This window comes from Macaca nemestrina, chromosome X (genome assembly GCF_043159975.1).
Source record: "Macaca nemestrina isolate mMacNem1 chromosome X, mMacNem.hap1, whole genome shotgun sequence".
NCBI classification, from domain to species: Eukaryota; Metazoa; Chordata; class Mammalia; order Primates; family Cercopithecidae; genus Macaca; species Macaca nemestrina.
The window spans coordinates 112,740,150-112,762,477 of NC_092145.1; the positions used below are offsets into that span (position 1 = coordinate 112,740,150).

Consider the following 22,328-nt stretch of genomic DNA (forward strand, 5'->3'; position numbering starts at 1 on the left):
GCCAACATGGTAAAACCCTGTCTCTACTAAAAATACAAAAATTAGCCAGGCGTGGAGGAGCATGCCTGTAATCCCAGCTACTCGGGAGGCTGAGGCACGAGAATTGCTTGAACCCAGGAGACTGAGGTTGCAGTGATCTGAGATCGCACCATTGCACTCCAGCCTGGGCGACAGAGCAAGACTCCGTCTCAAAACAAAAATAAACAAACAATAAAACAACAGTGATCTCAGTGGCTAATAACCAGGAAAGGTCAATATCAGAGACATTCTGAGGTCTTGATACTGACTGGGGTAAGTAATAAATCAACAGTTCAGTAATAAATTTAACAGGGAGATCCAGGGAATGAGACAGACAAAAAAGGCCTTGATAAGATCCTACTTATCCCAAGTGGTCTGGAAGACTGTACATGAACAAATCTGCATGCATGTTCAGGAGAAAATGGAGAGGGCCTGCTATGGTCTGAATGTGTCTCCCAACATTTGTAGGTTGGAACTTAATCCCTAAAGTAGCAGTATCAAGAGGTGTGACCTTTAGAAGGTGATTAGTTCATGAGGCCTCTGCAATCATAAAATTTCCAAATGAAAATTTTAGAACTGAAAAATACTGTCAACTAAAGAAAAAAATCAGGCTTTTAAAGAATTAAAGTTATTTATTTATTTATTTATTTATTTTGAGACAGGGTCTCTGTCGCCCAGGCTGGAGTGCAGTGGCGCAATCTCGGCTCACTGCAGACTCCATCTCCTGGGCTCAAGTGATCCTCCCACCTCAGCCTTCCAAGTAGCTCAGACTGTATGTACTTATTTTCTGTCTACTTATTCTATTGATTATTAAGATAGGAGTGTTGAAATATTTGACTGCCATCATACATTTATGTATTTCTCCTTGCAATTCTATCAGGTTTTGACATATTTTGAAGCTCTGTTTGTTATTAGGTCCCTAAACATTCAAGATTGTTATATCCTTTTGATTAATTGACCCCTTAATTACCACAACATGCCCCTATCAAGAGGAAAAATATAATGTCACTCAAATAGTGTTTAATACTTTATTCAACTGATGTGCATCGGTGAAAAACTTAAGAACAAGAAGCCTCCTGTACTGAAGCAGAATTAGTTTATGTTAGGCAAGAAGAACAGAGAGGTATATGACTGCAGTCTGGTCCCAGTTACAATTTTTTTTATCTGTACCTGCTGAAAACTTCTGGTTGGAACCACTGAGAAATTGATCCGGTTTTTCATGCCTTTTGCTCAGGATTATTGGTGCAATCCCATGCCTGCAACTTTCAGAACAGTTCTTTGAGAGTTGTTTTTTAAATCCTCACAGTTTTTTAAGGTTCAAGGGGGAAGGAGATAGTTTTTAAAAAGTGGGTGTGGAGTGGAGAGTAAGAAAATAAGGGAAAGGAGGCAAAAGTTGAAACAAGAAAAACTGAGGTTTGTTTTCATTCTTTTATAACTCTTCCTCTTGGTCAAAATAAACTCCTTTCTTCATTGGCCAAATCTATAGAGAGATAAAACAAAAGTACAGGAATGTATAAGATTCAAGAATTAAGTAAAGGAGGCTCCCACAATGAGCAGTGGAGGAGCAGTTTGTTCTTTGATCTTTTGTTCCTTAATTGTAGTTTGGATCATCTGCTTGGATGGGACAGTACTGGTGGTCTTAATTAAACATGATAGAATGCATTTGATTAGAGATACTCCTATCAGGAAAAATAGTAAAAGGTCCCGAGCCTTTGGAGAAAAGTATATCCTCAAAACGATGTCCCTGTTCAGAATATGCAGGGAAACATGTCCCATCCCTAGCTACCTGATGACAACCCATAGGTCCCAGGAATCAGAACTCTGTCGCTTAACTGATAAATGTCTTGGTTGGCTTCACAGATGTGTTGATTCACCAAAAAGACATCAGAAAGATTTTTGGAATCTGTGTATGTCAATCATCCTCAACAGCGGTACGTATACCTCCGGTAGGTGCCAAGATGATCTATAATGCCAGTCGATGATGAACACCAGCCTTCCGGAGTTCCTGAAATTCTTGAGTGTGTCAGTATTTTTGGTAACATGGTTAGTGGCTTGGGTAGCTTCACAAATGAAAGCATGGAAAACTAGGCATTGTGTAGAACTTCAGTAGTCCACAGGACTAATCTCTTAAGGGATGGATGCAACATAAAGCATTTCCCTGAGTGTGGAGATCTCACTTCGATTGATTCCAAGTCTTTCAGCTTCTTCACACAGTCCCTTTCACCATCTACTAAGAATGGGCATTTTTTCAGAGGGTGGATTGTTCTTGTGGCTTGGGAACTAGGATTTAACTTCTGAACTAAAAATGTGATAAACTGTTCAAACTCAGTCCAATTGTACAGTCAGAAAGAGGAAAGATATGGGAAAGACAGCATGACCCTGTCCAATTTGCTGGCAAAAATCAGTAATCCTTAGACCTCAAAACAAAATATGAATCACTTGGGGTCTCTACAGCATCTAAAAAACACTCATACTTTTATCATTGTGGTTTGCCTGGGTGAAGATAGTGTTGAGGCCAGACCAACAACATCCACCTGCTTCAGCCTTTCCAGAAAAACAAGTTCTACCTCTTCAGGATATAATTTGTTAATCTTGGAGATTTGTCAGAGACCTAGTTTGGGGAGCATGCCCCAGACAACAGCAATAATGGTGGGGAGATTTCTCTCAGGGTCAAGAACAAGTCAGGAACGAGTAGTATTTGTGAAGGTACAATGGAACTGACAGAAAAAAAAGTGAGCAAAAGCAAAAATCACAGGTGACATTAGCTTCATAATCATACATCTTAAAAAAAAAATCCAAGAACTTTGGGCATTAAGGAAAGGAGAGAAGAGAAATGAAATGTGGCAGAGAAATAAGGAGAGGGTGCAGTGACTCATGCCTGTAACCCTAGCCCTTTGGGATGCCCAGGCAGGAGGATTGCTTGAGGCCAGGAGTTCGAGACCAGCCTGGGCAACATAGTGAGAACCCATCTCTACAAAAAGAGTTAAAAATTAGCAGGGCATGATGTTGTGCCTATAGTCCCAGCTACTTGGGAGGCTGAGGCAGAAGGATTGCTTGAGCCTGAGAAATCGAGGCTGCAGTGAGCTATAATTGTGCCACTGCACTCCAGTCTGGGTGACAGAGTAAGACCCTATCTCTCTTAAAAAAAAAAAAAAAAAAAAGAAAAGGGCATTTTTATGCCCAGCACTTAGAGATACAATAGTCTCCCTTTATCTGCAATTGTATTTTTCATGGTTTTAGTTACCCGTAATCAACTGTGGTCTGAAAACAGATGAGTACAGTACAATAAGATATTTAGGGAGAGACAAAGAGAGACCACATTCACATAACTTTTATTATAGTATATTGTTATAATTGTTCTACTTTATTACTGTTGCTATTAATCTCTTATTGTGCCTAATGTATAAATTAAACTTTGTCATAGATATGTATGTATAGGGAAGAACATAGTATATACAGGGTTTGGTACTATCTGTGGTTTCAGGCATCCACTTGGGATCTTGAAATGCATCTCTCATGGGTTAGGGAGAACTACTGTAATTCTACAGGGATGCACAAATTCAGAAATTAAAAGGTAAAGGATAAGAAACAAGGCTAGGAAGAAAAGGAAAATAATAAAGATCAAAAAGATATTTTGTTCCATCATCTTGAGCAGAAGCTGTGCACTATTCAAGGTCATCTGCTTGTTCCTATATTCTTGGGGAAAAATGAGTCCTTCATGCCATTGTCTGCCTCAGACGTGTTTCAGGGATCTCTCAGTTTCCAGTTAAAGTGGAAGTCCAGTCCATCAAAGGTCAATGTCTCTTTATCTAGGAGACATGGACCCAATTATCTATTCCTTATAACTTAGCTGTGGTAAGGAGGACCTGGTAGAGGCCCTTCCAGTGGAGCTCCAGAGCAGTTTTTCATTCGTGTCTCTTCCATTAGAATAAGTCTTCTAGTTGTAAGTCATGCAGAGGCTCAGAAGGTGGCTCCTTTGAAAAGGCAATTTGAACCTGTTGATGATAAATCTGAGTATATCCCATTAGTCCTTTATAGTATTGAGCTATATCTGCTTGCAACAAAGTAGAGTCTAAAATAAGGGATGTAATGTCCAATTTAATTGGTCCTCCTGTAACAAGTTCATAAGACAACAATCTACATTTGCCAGAAGAACACCAGATGGCCAATTGGGCCAACTGGAGAAACTTAGGCCAAGGTAATTATAAGTCTTCAGAGAGTTTACCAAATTTTAATTTTAAAGTACCTCTTTCAGTTTTTTCTGAGGATTAAGGATGGTAGGGAAAGTGTAATTTTTGGCTAATAGGCAACACCTTACAAAGTTCCTTAATTATGGTATCCATAAATTTAGTACCTCGGCCAGTAAGAGAAGTAAGTAGGGAATTCCCAAGTAGGAAAGACAAAACCTACTGTTTTTAGCCACAGAGCCACTGCTTTTCAACCAGGGGAAGCTTTTGGCCAACCAAAGAAAAGGCAAAAAACAGTAAATGTATATTCAGATCCACATGATGTAGTGATGCAGGAATTCTCTCGACCCCTTCACTGAACTTGTGATGGGGGTGCCCCACTTACTCAGCCCACCATACTCAACCCCTTATGAGAGGGAGAATGCTAGTGAGTGAGTGTGGGATCTGGCCAGCTGCTTTGGGCACCAGCAGGAGCAAGCTCCATGTGGGCCCCGTGGCAGCACCCAGGTGGGGGTGCCTGCAACCCTTCAAGCCCCAGAGGGCATATTATAATGCTGTCTTAGCCCCATCATCCATGGACAGCAGTGTGTTATTAGCTCAGTGGTACCTTTGCCTCATCATGTGGGGTGGCTGCCCTCTGCCAGCAAGAGCAAAGGACCATTGTGACAGCCTTTTTTGGGTACCTGCACTCAGTGAGTCCCAAGATCTTGTCCAGTGCCCAAGAAGAATGAGGTCACATGGACAAATTGAAGGACAGTGAATCAGAGAATTGTATTGAGTGATGAAAGTGGCTCTCAGTGGGAGCTGAAAAGGGGACGAGACAGACATAGTCTGGCTGTCTCTGGCCAGTTCTTCTCCGAAGTCCAGCCATTCCTCTGACATCAGGTTGCCTCTCTCTGAAGTCAAGTTGCCTCTCTCTCTTCTACCAACTGAGTCTGGGGTCTTTATAGGTACAGGACTGGGGGAGTGGGGCGGGCCATGGGTAATCTTGGAAAAAGTAACATTTGATTGGTAAAAAGGCATTATTCAAAAAGAACCAACTAGGAGAGAGTGTAACAGGGATAGAAGTTTTCACTTTAGGCCATGGGTTTCAGGCTTTTCAGCTCAAAGGTGAGGTTTTTGGCAGGGACCTTACCTTGCCTGCCTTTATCAGTAGAAGTTATATAAAGTCCATTTGTCAATGCTCAAAAAGTCCTCAAGACTGTAGTTCCTATGTCCCATTTTTATAGTTTTTCCAGGGTTGTGAGTCTGGCAGGTGGAATGTTCATTGGAGACCTCGTCTACTACCTGATTAAAATGTCCCCACCAATGTTGTCCCAGAATAGTTTTACATTTTCTTGACTATGATGGGCCACAGTGTGCAAATTTTTACCAACGCCCATCCCAGAGAATGGATAATTTCTGGAGAAATCAAGCAACTGTCTTGCTGTCTCCATAAAGAGCACATCCAGTTCTCTCCCAATCTTTTTTCCCAATCTTTTTTTCTGAATCTGTTACTTATTTGTGACTGCAATTTGCTGAAGATTTCGTAGAAGTAATCTGGAGTTACCAAGTAATCTTTAATTTGGTGAACTAACTGAATTCAGGTGAAATGAATTCCATGGGGAGGAGAAAGACATCTAGAAATGCTCAAATTTGTTCACTATGCTTAATGAGAGTACCAGCAGCAGTTAGGAAATCCTGTTGTTGCCATATCATGTGGCAATCATAAACCACACCACACGTATGCCTGCCATCTGTGTATGTGTTAGCTCTTTTATTCCTTGCTCACTTCCAGGCTGAAGTCCAGCCTGTAAGTTAACTTCCTTTTGCTGACTTGACTTCAGGAAGGGGATTGAATTTAATAGGATCTTAGGGAGTGATTACAGCATATCCAGCTTGAAATTATCCTCGTTCAGTCTTAGATATGACCCATCTACAAAAAATTCTAAGTCTGAGTTCTGTAGAGTAGTCTCAAGGAGGTCAGAGTGAGGCATGAAAAGTTATTTGGTTAAAGTCATAATGTTCTCCTAACTTTGGTGGAGGGAGTAAGGTAGCTAGCTATACCTATATATGGTAAAATAAGCTGGGAATAGAGCCACCAATTCATAGGAAATGAGGCCAAATTAAAATATAGAGAAAATATTTGAACACACGTTTCACCAAAGAAAATATATAGAAGGCAAATAAGTACATGAAAAGGTGCTCACTATCATTAGTCACTAGGAAAATGCAAATTAAAACCACAATGAGATAACACTATACCTGTTTGAATGGCTAAAATTACAAAGACCAACCACACTGAGTTTTGGCAAGGATGCAGAGGAGGTGGAAATCTCCTACACTGCTGGTGGGAATGTAAAATAGTACAACTTTGGAAAACAGTTTGGCAATTTCTTTAAAGGTTTAACATATTCCTACCACATCACTGAGCCATTCCACTCCTAAGTATTTACCCAAGAGGAAAGGAAATACGTATGCATACAAAAGTATGTATGCAAATGTTCATAGTTTTATTTAGAACCGCAAAAACTGGAAACAACCCAAATGCCCATCAACAGGTAAATGGATAAACAAATTCTGGTATATCCATAAGATGGAATACTACCCAGCAATAAAGGAATGACTTCTTGATGTACACAAGTTTGATGAATTTTAAAATAATTATGTTAAGTGAAAGAAGTCAGACTCAAAAGACTACATATTGCATAACTCCCTTTATACACACATCTAGAAAATGCAAACTAATCCATGGTGACAGAAAGCAGGGCAGTGGTTGCCTAAATATGGGGAGATAGGAAGAATCTCAAAGGCATATGAGAAAACTTTTTGGGTTGATGGATATGCTCTTATTTTTACTGTTATCATGGTTCCACAGATATATACATATGAAAAAATATATCAAACGTACTTTACATATGCGAAGTTTATTATATGCCAATTATATCTTTAAAAGATACAGAGGTAGAGATCTATTCATTCCAAGAGGATGATAGGCCCCTAAAGAAAACTACACCAAGTCCCACCATAATTAAAGGGTAGAAACAAATGATTGAAAATAGGAAATATTTAAGGAAATCAAAGCAAAAAGATACACTATCTACAGAGAAACATAGATAAGAAAAACAATAGGCTATTTATCAGAAATAAAGCAAGCCAAAGGACATCTTGAAAGTATTAAAACTCTCAACCTAGAATTCTATGCCCCATAAAAATATCTGTCATAAATTAAGATGACCAGCATTACAAGAAATATTAAGTGAAATCAGAAGGCAGAAGGAAAATGTTAAATGGATATGTTAAATAGGCCGGTGTCTTCACTTGGGCTGCTATAACAAAATACCATAGACTGGGTGGATTAAAAAACAAACATTTGATTCCCAATTTCTGGAGGCTGGGAAGTCCAAGATGAAGGCACCAGCAGATTCAGTGTCTGGTGAGGACTCTGATGGCTGCCTTCTTGCTGTATTTGTGGTGGAGAAGGAGGAGAGGAGGAGAGGAAGAGGACCTCTCTTCTTATAAGGGTGTTAATTTCAACATGAGAGCTCTACCCTCTTGACCTAATAACCTCCCAAAGGCCCCATCTCCAAGTACCAACATACTTGAGGTTAGGGCTTCAACATGACTTTTAGGGGGACACAGTTCATTCCATAGCAGTGGGTAAACATAAAAGACATCTTTATCATGCTTAAATCCTTTTAAAATAATTGTTTAAAGCAAAAATAGTAACAACGTTTTGTGCAAAAATTACACTCCTCAGTTAAAAAAAAATGTATCTAATGTCTCCTGTCTCAGATTCAATAAGCAACACATAAATGTAGAAATGAAGAGTCATCAACCTGTAAAAACAATTGTGTATACGAGCTTGAAGCCACAAGTTACTGAAAAAATTATCTTTAAAAATCTTGTTTTGACCAGGTGCGATGGCTCACGCCTGTAATCCCAACACTTTGGGAGGTTGAGGCGGGGGGATCACTTGAGGTCAGAAGTTCAAGACCAGCCTGGCCAACATGGTAAAACCCCATCTCTACTAAAAATACAAAAATTAGCCAGGCATGGTGGCACATGCCTGTAGTCCCAGCTACTCGGGAGACTGAGGCAGAAGAATTGCTTGAATCCAGGAGGCAGAGGTTGCAGTGAGCCAAGATCATGCCACTGCACTCCAACCTGGGTGACAGAGCCAGATTCTGTCTCAAAAAAAAAAAAAAAAAAAAAATCTAGTTCATTACCAAATTCAGTACAGATGGTCCCCGGCTTACAATGGTTCAATTTATGATTTTTTTTTTAACTTTACAATAGTGCAAAAGTGATATGCATTCAATAGAAACCATACTTTGAATACCTATACAACCATTCTGTTTTTCACTTTTAGTACAGCATTCAATGAATTACATGAGCTATTCGACACTTTATTATAAAATAGGCTTTATGTTAGATGATTTTGCCCAACTGCAGGTTGATGTAAGCGTTCTGAGCACATGTAAGGGAGGTTAAGCTAAGCTACAATGTTCAGTAGGTTAAATGCATTTTCAACTAGTGATATTTTCAACTTATGATGGGTTTATAGGGATCTAACCCCCATCATAAATGGAGAAACATCTGTATTAAGTACACATCCTCTTTCCCCATGAAGCTTGCATTTTTCCTATTATGTGTTAATATAACATTTATATGTGCTTCATGGAGCACAGAAGTGTCCATTGCTCTAAAAACTAAATTCCAACCTCACTACCCGTCTAGGGAGATATAATTTGTACATTAATTTCAAGTTTATGGAAAAGCAACAATTATAGTATACAAAACTTACAATACATTATTTACCAAACTTACCAATAATTTACATTTTGCCCCATTTGCTTATATACGTATAATTTTTCTGAACCATGAAAAAGGGAACATTGTTCCCTTTTATTCATAAATATTTGAGTGTGTATCTCCTAATAACAAGAATATTCTCTTAAGACAAACGCAGTAAAATTATCGAAAGCAGAAAATTTAACATTGATACAACACTATTACCAAATCCATACTCCATAATGAAATTTTGCAATTGTCCCAAATTGTCCTTTATACCTACTTTTTTCATACCATTAAATTAGGCCTATTGTTAAATACCCAATGCCATAAAAGGAGGCAAAAGAAGGCCGGGTTTATATATATAAAAAAGGAGGCAGAGGTTGCAGTGAGCTGAGATTGCGCCACTGCACTCCAGCCTGGGCAACAGAGCGAGACTCTGTCTCAAAAAAAAAAAAAAAAAGGCAAGAGAAAAATCCAGTCCGCAGAGAGCTGTTGCAGACAACCAGGAAATGAAATTTCACACATAACTAAGGAAAGTTCTTCCCAACAATCATTAAGCAGAAGGAAATTCTAAATCAACATCCCAAACAGAATGAAACCATGGCTTTCAAGTGAATGAAACCATGGCTTTCAAGTCATCATGAGGAAGTATCTAACTATGACTCAAAATCCACAGGCAATCAAAGATGAATACATTTGACTACATTAAAAATTGTTTAATGTGCACGGAAAAATATAAACAAAGTCAAAAAACAACTGACAAACTGGGAGAAAATACTTGAAATATATACTATAGACAAGGGCTAATCTCTAACATATAAAGCAGGGGTCAACAAACTTTTCCTGTAAAGGGCCTTCTGTAATGGTCTAAATGTTCCCCAAAATGTATGTGTTGAAACTTAATCTCCATTGTGGTGGTATTAAGAGGTGGGGTCTTTTGGTAAGTGATTAAAGTAATGGGTTCATGACTTATAAAAGGGCTGGAGGGGAGTAGCTTAGGCCCTTTTCTGCCCTTCTACCTTCCCCACTGCATCTGGGGGATGCAGCAACAAGTCACCATCTTGGAAGCAGAGACTGGGCCTTCACCTTGATCTTAGACTTCCGGCCTCTAGAACTGTGAAAAATAAATTTCTGTTGTTTATACATTACCCAGTCTGGAGTATTCTGTTATAGCAGCCCAAACAGACTAAGACAGGGCCTGATAGTAAATTTTTCTGGTTTTGTGAATCATATTATCTCTGTCATACCCAATCAACTCTGCCATTATAATGTAAAAACAGTATAGACAATATGCAAACAAATGAGTGTGTGTGTGCAACAATAAAATTTTATTTATAAAAACTGGTGGGTGGGCCAGGCGTGGTGGCTCACGCCTGTAATCCCAGCACTTTGGGAGGCTGAGGCGGGCGGATCATGAGGTCAGGAGATCGAGACCATCCTGGTTAACACAGTGAAACCCCATCTCTACTAAAAATACAAAAAATTAGCCGGGTGTGGTGGCAGGCGCCTGGAGTCCCAGCTACTCAGGAGGCTGAGGCAGGAGAATTGCTTGAACTCAGAAGGCAGAGGTTGCAGTGAGCCGAGATCACGCCACTGGACTCCAGCCTGGGCGACAAGAGCGAAACTTTGTCTCAAAAATTAAAAAATAAATAAATAAATAAATAAATAAATAAATAAATAAATACTGGTGATGAGCCAGATTTAGCCTATGGTCCCTCATTTGCTAACCCCTGATATAAAGGACGGTTAAAAATTGAGAGACAAGGGCCTAAAATCCTTACAGACAAGTGGGAAGAAGACATGAACAGGCAATTCACAAAAAAAGATATATGATGGTCACCAAACATACTTTTTATTGTTAAAATAAATTTTATTGTGTATATTTGAGGTTTACAACATGATGTTATGAGATACATATAAATAGTAAAATGGTTACTGTAGTGAAGCAAATTAACATATCTATCATCTCACATAGTTACTTTTTTGTGACAACAGCAACTCAAATCTACTTATTTAACAAAAATCCCTATTACAGCACAATTTTATTGCCTGTAGTCCTCATGTTGTACATTAGATCTCTAGACTTGTTCATCCCACATATCTGCTACTTTGTGTCCTTTGAGCTACATCTCCCCATTTCCTCCCCACTCAACCCCATCCCTGGTGGTATGGTTAGGCTTCATGCCCCCACCCAAATCTCATCTCCAGTTGTAATCCCCATAATCCCCATGTGTCAAGGGTGGGACCAGGTGGAGGTAAGTGGATCATAGGGGTGGTTTCCCCCATGCTATTCTCATGATAGTGAGTGAGTTCTCATGAGACCTGATGGTCTTATAAGCGTCTGGCATTTCCCCTGCTTGCACTCACTCTGTCCTGCCTCCCTTGAAGAATGTGCCTGCATCTCTTTGCCTTCTGCCACAATTGTAAGTTTCCTGAGGCCTCCCCAGCAATGTGGAACTGTGAGTCTATTAAACCTCTTTCCTTTATAAATCATCCAGTCAGGCATTTCTTCACAGCAGTATGAGAACAGACTAATACACCTGGTAACCACTGTTTTATTCTCTATATCTGGATATTTTAAGTTTTGTTCATTAGATTCCATACATAAGTGAAATCATGCAATATTTCTTTCTGTATCTAACTTATTTCACTTAGCATAATGTTCCGCATGTCCATCTATGTAGTGGCAAATGGCAGGACCTCCTCCTTTTATATGACTGAATAATATTTCACCACCTAGTGAAAATATCTGCACTCCCATGTTCATTGTAGCATTTTTCACAATAGCCATGATATGGAAACAACCTACCTGTCCATTAATAGACAAATGGATCAAGAAAATGTTTTATATATATATATATATATATATATATATATATATATACACACACACACACACACACACACACACACACACACAATGGAATATTATTCAACCAAACATATTTTTAAAGTTCAAACTCATTTATAATTAGAGAAATGCACATTAAAACAACATTGAGATTTCATTTCTCATCTTTTGGGCTGGTGAATATTAAAAGTATGACAAGATATTATGTTGGTGAAGCTGTAGGGGGAACAGTCACTCTTGTATATTTCTGTTGGGAATGCAAACTGGTACAGCCCTTCTGGAGGGGAATTGGAGAATACTTAACAATACCCTGAAGATACCTCTCCAACAATAGCAAAATACAATGCACAAAGTTATTCATTACAGTATCGTAATTACAAAATATAAAGGTCTATACATAGGAGAGTAGTTGAATAAACTAAGGTAGATATGCACAATGGAGTACTAGGTAACTGTTAAAAAGAAGAACATCATGAATTAATACAGAATAATTTCTAGGACATATCTTTAAGTGAAAAAGCAAAGCTCTAAAGAATATCTACCGTATGCTATCCTTCACAGAAAGAAGGAATATAAGAAGATATACATGTACCTGCTCATTTGAGAAAAAGAAATACAGGGGGATAAACTATAATAGAAACTAAAGAGATTACTTACTTATAAGTGGATGGTGGGAAAGGGACAGGATAGTAGGGATGAGATAAGTGGCACTTCTTTGAAGAGACCTTTTGTGCAGCTTTGTCTCTTGGAACCATACTGTTTCAAATACCCTAAAAATAATCAAATTCAAAATACACTATGATGTGGGGGAAACTCTAAATGGCATACAAACTAACAAATGAACATACATGTATTAAAAACGAATAGCATAGTGACGCTGAAGAACATGGGAAACAGAAGAATTCACCTAAATGTTTCAATTATCAGCAGAGGGCACTAGAAAGACTTTGGAAGAGGAAGAGATTTCTCTTCCTGGTTCTCACGAGCTCCCCTCATCAGGCTCCTGCAGCACCTGCGGCTTACGCAATGCATCTCTAGGTGGCCAGCAGCATGTATCACATCCCTATGAACAGCTTCTCCCGGCAGCCCTTGAGTGGCTTTGCTGTGAGTTCCAAATCACGACTCCTGCCCATGGACAGCTTCCTTCTGCATCACGGAGGGCAGATTTCCATCGAGCCACACTAACAAAGCACCCCAGCAATCTTCTCTGCCATCCAGTAGGTCACAGTGGTGCCCTTTCCAGTGAGATCTGGTTCTGAGAGGGGGTGGAGAGATGGGGAGTGGCCTCTTTCTTAGGCGCTGGGGACAATGGCTACCCCCTAAATCTGCTATTCCTCCTTTGTTTTGGGAGGGGTGAGGGTTCTTCTTACTTCTTATTAGTCAATCCCCCATTTCTCCAATCTCCTGTTATAGTTAATAGTTACATTAAACATTCTGTATTTAAACTACTATGTGGTTTCTATCTCTTGATTGGATTCCAGGGATACATTAAAGTAACAGTGGAACACAAGTTGAACACTTAGTCCCCAGATCTTGGTTTCTCAATACCATTCTCTAAGAAAAAGAATCAGAGCTTCTTGGAGAAGTGGCTGAGTCCAGGACTGGAGCAGGGAAATTACAAGATGAGCCTGGAATATCTTGTGGGGCCAGAAAGTAAGACCGTGCTCACAGAAGGACAGGGCATGTCCGAAGGATGCAGGAGCCAGCATGAAGGAGTTCCCCATGGCCAAAGCTGGAATCTGAGGAACAAAATAAACAATGGTAGTACTGGCTTATAAGCCACAGAGTAAAATAAATGTCCGTGAGTCCATGCTGTTGTAAACACAAGATTGAATAAATTAATAAACAGGAGAGAGGAGACAAATCCTTTGGAAAATTCCAAATAACTTGTGTAAATAAATAACCCCCCTTGCAGGAGGTGGTAACCTCCCACTCCTCCCCCAGATATGTGTGTGCTTAGTGACTTGCTTCCACAGAGCAAAGTATAAAAAAGGGAGAACAAGGAACTTTCAGTGGAGAAATCTGGCAAATGCCTGCCAGGTGATCAAGGTTAATATTGTCAGTGCTAAGTCATGTTGATGGCGTGTACCCCTGATGTGAAGTGATGAGAAGGATACTTCACTTATGTGGTATTCTTCCCCAAATCCAAAGCCCCAGTCCAGTAATGAGGGAAATAGCAGACAAATCTAAACTGAAGAATATTCCATCAAACACCTGACCAGTACTCCTCAAAACTTTCAAGGTCATCAAAAACAAGAAAAGTATAAGCAATTGTCACAATCTAAAGGAGACTGTGGAGACCAAAGAGATGTGACAACTAAATGTAATGTGGCATCCTGGATGAGATCCTGGAACAGAAAAAGGACATTATTTTAAAACTAGTGGAATCCAAAAGATGTGTGTAGTTTAGTTCACAGTAATGTATCAATGATGGTTCCTTACTTGTGATAAATGTACCATAGCAATATGGAAGGTTAACAATAGGGAAAACTGGGTGAGGGGTATATGAAAACTCTCTGTACTATCTTTGGAACTTGTCTATAAATCTAAAACTCTTATAAATTAAAAGTTTATTTAAATATTTTAAAAGGACACAGGAGTCAACCTTGAGAGCTCCCAATGACCACAGATGGAATAATTTGAGTAACACAATAAATAATGAAGAATAATCTATACAATAAAATAGCCACACATTTATACTGATGTAAATTTAAAAGTTGAATAAATAAATCAGAGAGAAAGAGAAGCTTTTTTTTTTTTTTGAGACAGGGTCTTGTTCTGGCACCCAGGCTGGAATGCAGTGGCACGATGTTAGCTCACTGCACAAGAGATCCTCCCCCTCAGCCTCTTGAGTAGCTGGAACCACAGGTGTGCATGACCATGCCGGCTAATTTTTTTTTTTTTTGGAGAGATGGGCTTTCGCCATGTTGCCCAGGTTGCTCTTGAACTCCTGGGCTCAAGGGATCCACCTGCCTCAGCCTCCCAAAGTGGTCAGATTATAGGCGTGAGCCATGGCACCCAGCCAGGATAGCTTTCTCTTATAGAGGAATTCCAATTAATAAATGTAGAGAATGAGACAACATGAAATTGTCACTGGGCAAGTATCACAATAATAATTGTTGCAAGCATGATCTACTAATGGATGCTAAAATTTGCAGGCAAAAGTTTGAATAGAAACAGGATATTTGCATAATCTCAAAATATCTCTTGCAAGATATTTATTAAATACAACAGGAAAAATAGGAACTTTACACTGGAGAAACTGGCAGACATTACTTTAACCAAATGATCAAGGTTAACATCAACATCACGTACCTCCCAGTAAGATGCCCTAAGAACACTTCTGCAGCATTCTTGCTAAAATGTGTAACCTCAGTGTAATCATGGGAAACATCAGACAAACCTAAATTGAGAGACATTCTACAAAATACCTCAATTGTATTATTCAAAAGTGTCAAGGTCACAAAAGACAAGGAAGGACTGAGAAACAAAACATGGGAGGAATTCCTGAAACAGAAAAAAGATTAGTGGAAAAACTGGTGAAATTTGAATTAAGTCTATAGTTTATTTAACAGTACTGTGCGGGGGAGCGGGAAGGGGGCTCTGGGGGGGATCATCTGATGTCTGTAATGAACCAATGAACCAATGGAAAGGGACGGGTCCCTGTTGGGGTGGGGTTTAGCATCTTCTTGGGTTGTGGCCAGTGGCTGTTTCCACCCGGACCTCCCCCTCAGACACCCTGCAGGGAGCTGCCTTTTCCTTCTTCCCTAGGCCATGGGGCTAGACCCTCCACATTCCCTCTTCTCCACCAGCTGAGTCACACAGTCCACTGAAGCATGCAGGGCTCTGGACGTGGCAGCATCAGCCACGTGGCACTCACTCTCAGTGGGAGGATCCTAATCTGTCTCCAAGGCAGCAGGTCTGGAATCTGCTGCTTCCTCTGACTCACCTGCTCCTGCCCTGAGGCTCTGGGGACAGACGCCAGGTACCTCATTTAATTTAATCACAGCAACTCTGTCAGCTGGATAACAATGATTATCATTTGGCCCATTTTATAATAGTAGCAGCTGAAACGCCATATGGAACCCCATACAGAGTTGGCTCCCAATAAATGGTATTTCTATTTTCCACTGTCTTCTAAGCAAGCGTTCCAGCTGAGGGATGATATCTCGTGCACACAAACTGATCTTTCGCATGTTTCAGTGCACATTCAGGGCAACCTACACAGCTCTCTCTGACAAAGACGAAAAACTCAAACTTACCTTCCCCATCCCCTTCTTTTGGTGATGGACACCAAACATCAAGTGAGCATCAGGTCCACCAATAGCTGATCAACTTAAGACTGTTGATCTTTGGTAACCTCAGGTCCCAAATCCCTGGAACCATGACCCTGATTCCTCTGGCGGCCAATCACTGACCAGCAGAAGCCACCCATGGCTGAACTACAGGGACTGTAGTGGACATTTTAAAGTCCCCCAATCACTGGCATGGCCCAGGTTCCTCCTAACATTTATCCACAGTAACAACCAATTGCTATGTCCCAGAGTGGGCCATTAGCAACCTTCCATGAGAACCCTGAATAATGTCCAATGCAGGTTCCCCAATGCCATGCTCCCAGCAGGTCTTCAACCACTGATCTTTCAGACTGCCAATTGCTAATCCATATAGTGTCTGAAACTGACCCATGAAGAGGTGAAACACTGACCACTCCTGAAGCAAGTTATGGCTTCCATTCCAGGAATCAACTCAGTGGCACTCATGAATGTTCATAGCAACTTTATTCATAATAACCCCAAACTAACCATTGGCAGGTGACTGGATAAAGAGCCTGGGGAACATCCATACAATGGAATAGTATTCAAAATAAAAAGGAACAAAAAATTGATACATGCAACAGCATGGAGGAATCGCAAAAACAACATGCCCAATAAGGCCGGGTGTGGTAGCCTACACCTGTAATCCCAGCACTTTGGAAGGCTGAGGCAGGAGGATCGCTTGAGCCCAGGAGTTTGAGACCAGCCTAAGCAACACAGCGAGACCCTGTCTCTACAAAAATAAAAATACAAAAATTACCAGGGCTTGGTGGTGCACCTGTAGTCCTAGCTACTTGGGAGACTGAGGTGGGAGGATCACTTCAGCCCAGGAGGTTGAGGCTGCAGTGCGCTATGATGGCACCACTGCACTCCAGCCTGGATAACAGAGTGAGACCCTGTCCCTCTAATATATATAATTTATTTTATATATATATTATATATATACACACACTTATACATATATATACACATATACACACACACATATAAATATTTATATTAAATATAAATATGTGTGTGTGTGTATGTGTGTGATGTGTGTGTGTGTATTGAATAAAAGAAACCAGAAAGAAAATAGCACATATTGTATGGATTCCATTACGTGAAGTTTTAGGACTGGTGAAGAGGACTGGGAAGATGGAACTTTCTGAGGTAACAGAAGTATCTTGGTAGAGATGAAGGTTATTTACATGGGTCTATACATTTGTAAAAACTCAACGTGCTATATACCCAAGATGGAAGCATTTCGCTGCATATAAATTATACTCCAATAAGGAAAACAATCAGAAATACTGTGGGAATGTGCATTTCAGATCAGTTTGTATCAGCAAGATAGTTACTTCTATGCTTGTCTATGTGAAATGCACAAGGACAGTGACTCTGGCAAAGGTCCACTGGGAACCAGATAAAGACAGAAATCAAGGGAGGAGAGCAACAAACAGCCCCTACTGCTCCACCCCATTGCAGCCCTCCCTCCCTGAGAAAGGATTTTTCTTGCACATAAACCAAATAAGTCATAAAGAGCCACACACCTCAAAAAAAGTCCAGGAGATGACATGACTTCTTGGAAGCTGAGGGAGACCTACCTTCATACATTTGGCACATATTTATGGCACTAACCTCGGTCCAGGCATTGTAGTATGGAGAGAGGGCATCAAACAAAATTTATCTATCCTCTGTACCGAGGCAGCTGCTGCTATGTCCCCAAGCCTTTTGGGTGGGACTTCAAGCAGGGAGAGGGCCACAAGGGAGGATCCCTGCAGGTGCTAAGGTTAGAAAAGTAGAAAGAATCTGTGAAAACATTGATAAGTTTAGGAAAACCACAGCTATGTTTCTTTGCAAAAGCATGGGCTGGTATTTTTCTGAGGTAAATCCTGTGTTCTATGTTTCTTGGTTTTTGTTTTATAGTGCCACAATTCTCAAACTTTAGTGTGTATCAGAATAACCTGATGGGTTTGGTAAAACACAGATTGCTGAGTTCAACCCCTATAGTTTCTGATTCAGCCTGTCTTAAGTGGAGTCCAATATTTTCTTTTTTTAATGTAATTTTATTTTAAGTTCTGGGGTACATGTGCAGCATATGCAGGTTTTTTACGTAGGTAAACGTGTACCATGGTGGTTTGCTGCACCTATCAATGCATCACCTAGGTAGTAAGCCCCACATGCATTAGCTATTTATCCTGATGCTCTCCCTCCCCCAACCCCCACCCCCAACAGGCCCCAGTGTGTGTTGTTCCCCTCCCCATGTCCATGTGTACCGTCCAGCTCCCACTTACAAGTGAGAACATGCAGTGTTTGGTTTTCTGTTCCTGCATTAGTTTGCTGAGGATAATGGTTTCCAGCTCCATCCATGTCCCTGCAAAAGACATGATCTCGTTCCTTTATATGGCTGCGTAGTATTCCATGGTATATATGTACATTTTTTATTTTAACTTTTCTCTTATTGGGGGATAAAATACACAGTAAAACATACAGTGTGCTCAAACATTGTAAGTGTACTGCCTGGTTTTTGACAACTCATTCAAATCTGCATATAGAATACTCCCCCAGAAGGCTCCCTCATGCCCCTTCTCAGTCTATCTACTGTCTCCCACCACAGATAACCAATGACCTTCTTTCTGTCCCTAGACACTAGATTTGCTGTTCTAGGGTTCTAGATAATCACACAGTACAGAGCTATGCATATGGAGTCACATAACCACACAAAATGGAGTATTTTGTGTGTGGCTTCTTTCACTCAGCATATGCTTTTGAAATTCATCCACATTGTATTAGTCAGTAATTTCGTTTCTTGTTATGGCTGTGTAATAAATAAGTCCATTGTATGGATGAATCACAATGTGCTGATCCATACACAAGTTGAGAGATATTTGGATTGTTTCCTGATTTTCCCAATTATGAATGAATTATAAGATTTACCAGACACATTACGACCCCATTCCCAACTTCTTTCTTTTATTACAGATGGTCAAGGGAAAATGAGAAGCCCCAAAGTCACTGAAAGACAAAGAAAAATGCAACTTGGAAAGGGGTATGGTTGTGAAGCTGGCTGTGGTCCTCGTGGCTAACACAGCAGAGCTAGCAAAACACACAAACCAACCAACCACATTGTTTAACAGTTTATTTTACCAGCCTCAGGAGGGCGGGCTGGGGACTTTCCAGAACAGGCTCCCCCAAACCAAGTGCCAAAGTGAAGGGATTTCTACACCCCACAGAGCAAGGCTGTAGTGAATTCCTAGAATTTCATGACATCCAGTCTAAATATAAGTTGGACTTTCTCATACAAGAAAGAAGCAGTGCTTAGTCACCCTTGACACAGTCTCCAGTTCTCCACCTGTTCCTCAATGTGGTTGACCCAGATATCTGCTTATGATCACCTGCTGGTGACCACTTCCCCAAAGGACAGCTAGACACAACCCACTTGACTAGCCCCTCTGATCCCTACACCCCGCGTGAACTGCACAGATATGCCACAGTGACCACCTCCCAGTCACAGCGTGACTCCATGGAACTTGCACCAGCTTGCTCTAAACCCACCAATTAGAACTCTCCATGAGAAAGCTGCTTGGGTAATGCCCTAGACCCCCAAAAAGGCTTCATCCCACAGGTCCGTCCCCCCCAGTAACCCTCTCTGTCCCCACTCGCTGGCTGAGCATGTGTGTCGTGGACAGCTCTCTGCGTCCCGTTGGCCCTGCAAGGTGTGCTGCCCTCTTCCGTCTATAAGGAATGCGCTGCCTCCATGACTTCCTGTGTTCTGTCGAGTTGCCTTCTCTGCGTCTCACTTGCCCCACACACCCAAACCTAACTTCTCTCCCGGTCAGGGCTCTCCTAGAGAGTGACTATCTTGGTAGGAATAAGCTGTACCCAGGTCAGACAAGAGCCACAAGGGCATCTGCCAGAAGGTTTTCTGGGAGAGGGACATCTGGTCACGGGTCAGACACAGGCACTAAGCCGCCCACCAGAATAAAGAATTCTCTGGAAGGCACATTGTAAACACCCACAACCACATTCCCTGGAGCCCCAGCAGGGTGGGGTTAGAGTTTATGGCCACTCTTAGGAGAGAGACCTCAAGACCAAATTAGAAAAAAAGAAAAAAAAAGAAAAAGAAAAAGAATGGCTTTTAGGTAGGTGATACATTATGGTTGGGTTGAGCAGGGAGAAATGTTAGGCCCAGATTCTTGTTCAGTTGATGAGGATAGAAAATGTTTAGAAATGGCTTCGTGACCAGCCTGAGCAGCAATAGCAAGACCTAGTCTCTACAAAAAAAAAAAAAAAAAAAAAAAGGAAGAGGAAGAAGAGGAAAGAAGGAGGAGGAGGGAGAAGGTGGGCGGGAGAAGGAAGAAGAAGGTAAAAGGAGAATAAACGAAGAAGAGAAAAAGAAGAAAGAAAAGGAAAGAAAGAAGGAGGAAGGAGGAGGAGGATGAAGAGGAGGAGAATAAAGAAGAAGAGAAGGAGGAGGAAGGAAGAAGGAAGAAGGAGAAGAAAAAAGAAAGAAGAAAAGAAAAGAAAGAGAGAGAAAGAAAGAAAGAAAAAGAAAGAGAAAGGAAGGAAGGAAGGAAGGAAGGAAGGAAGGAAGGAAGGAAGGAAGGAAGGAAAAGGAAAGGAAGGAAAGGGAGAAAAAGAAGAAAAGGAGAAGAAGAGGAGGAGGAGGAGGAAGAAGAAATGGCAAAGGGGCTGAGAACCTAGGTGTGAGGGCTGAGGTCCCAATGAGGGCATGTTTATATTGTTTTTCCCAGGGTTTATGGGGCATAGGTCATGGAGGTGACAATAAGGAGACATTTGGAGCATCTCATCCTACATAGTTGGCCACAAGTGAACACAGTATTAAAATTCTGCTAAAACAAATATGTCATTCTGCTGCACATATTGTAAAAACTTCATGTGAAAACCCTATTTTCAATGGCCCAAAACACTCATAAATCCCCCATAGAAGAACAGTGACCTTCTGGGCACCTAGAAGGGAATGACACTTTCGAAGGGAAATCACCCTGAATCTTGTCATCTGGTCCAGACAGAGCCAGCTACGGAAACAATGGGGGAGGGGATCTTTCTACCACATGTACTGTATGATTTATTCCCCACCACATCTCAAAGGGGTAGGGATTTGTATTGCCATTTTACTGATTAGAAAACTATGGCTTAGAGAGTTTAGGTTACAATGCCTGAATTTGTATAAAGTCTGTGGTAGAGTTTATACCAAGTTTATAACCCGGACTTTTTGGCCCCAACTATTTTGTCCTTGATTGGAAAATGATATCTGTAAGTGGTGTAGTGATACCTGAAGGTACTCACTAGCAACATAAAATCTGAGTTGTCCTCCTACATCCCAGCAAGTATAAGTGCTCTGTGGTATCATGATAGATTTCTCATTTTTAATTCTAGAAGTTCTATCAACTTTTGTCTTGTATGTTTTGAGATCACTATATATTAAGTGCATATGATTTCTGCATTAAAACTTCTTAGTGAAATGAATTTATCATTATGTAGTTATTCTCCTTATTTTTAGTATTTTTGGCCTTAAGATCTATTTTGTCTGCTATTAGTATAACTACACCATCCTTTGACTTTCAACCTTTCTCACCTTATCCTTTAGATGCCTCCTGAAAACAAACTGTAACTTGCATTTTTTAATTCAGTGAAAATATTTATCTTTTAGGTGATGAGATTAATCCATTGCATTTATTATGATTATTAACATACTTGAATTTATTTCTCCCATCTTATTGAATGTTTTCTATTTGTCCTACTTTTTCTATTTTTATTTGTTTTTTTTCTTCCTTTCTAGCCTTTTTCTCTGTCAAAATTTTTTGTTTTTAATGTTCTCTCATTCCATTTTCTCCCTGCTCTAATTTGTTTGTTCTATATCTATTCTTATAAAGCCTATTTGAGCTTTTAAGCATCCAAAACTACATAAATATTTGTGAATATTTTTACCCATAGTACAAAGGACTACAGCATTTTAAATCCTGTCCTGACTTTTCACCTGTTTACAAAAGGCACAACAAAAACCGAAGGTCCCAGGAGGTTAAAAATAAAAGAATGGAAAAGTAAACATGGTTAAAATTGTAAATTTTATGTTATGTATATTTTACCACAATAAAAAAAATTGAAAAAGACATACCAGGCCAGGCACAGTGGCTCACGCCTGTAATCCCAGCACTTTGGTAGGCCAAGGTGAGAGGA

General features: G+C 40.3%; 1 long non-coding RNA gene across 8 annotated transcripts in view; it reads right to left on the reverse strand.

Moving 5' to 3' along the window:
* Nucleotides 1-6,785: 6,785 nt before the first annotated feature.
* Nucleotides 6,786-22,328, reverse strand: part of LOC139360800 (uncharacterized) — a 35,718-nt gene continuing 20,175 nt past the window's right edge. For 4 of the 8 annotated variants that reach the window (XR_011618304.1, XR_011618302.1, XR_011618303.1 and 1 more), the window contains exons 3-4: nt 18,422-18,501; nt 11,925-17,911 (exon numbers count right to left, since the gene is read on the reverse strand). This is a non-coding gene — a long non-coding RNA (uncharacterized lncRNA). Of the gene's footprint in view, nt 10,587-11,924; nt 17,912-18,421; nt 18,502-22,328 lie in introns of those variants that run through there. The other 4 variants (XR_011618307.1, XR_011618309.1, XR_011618305.1 and 1 more) reach the window with 4 other exon arrangements.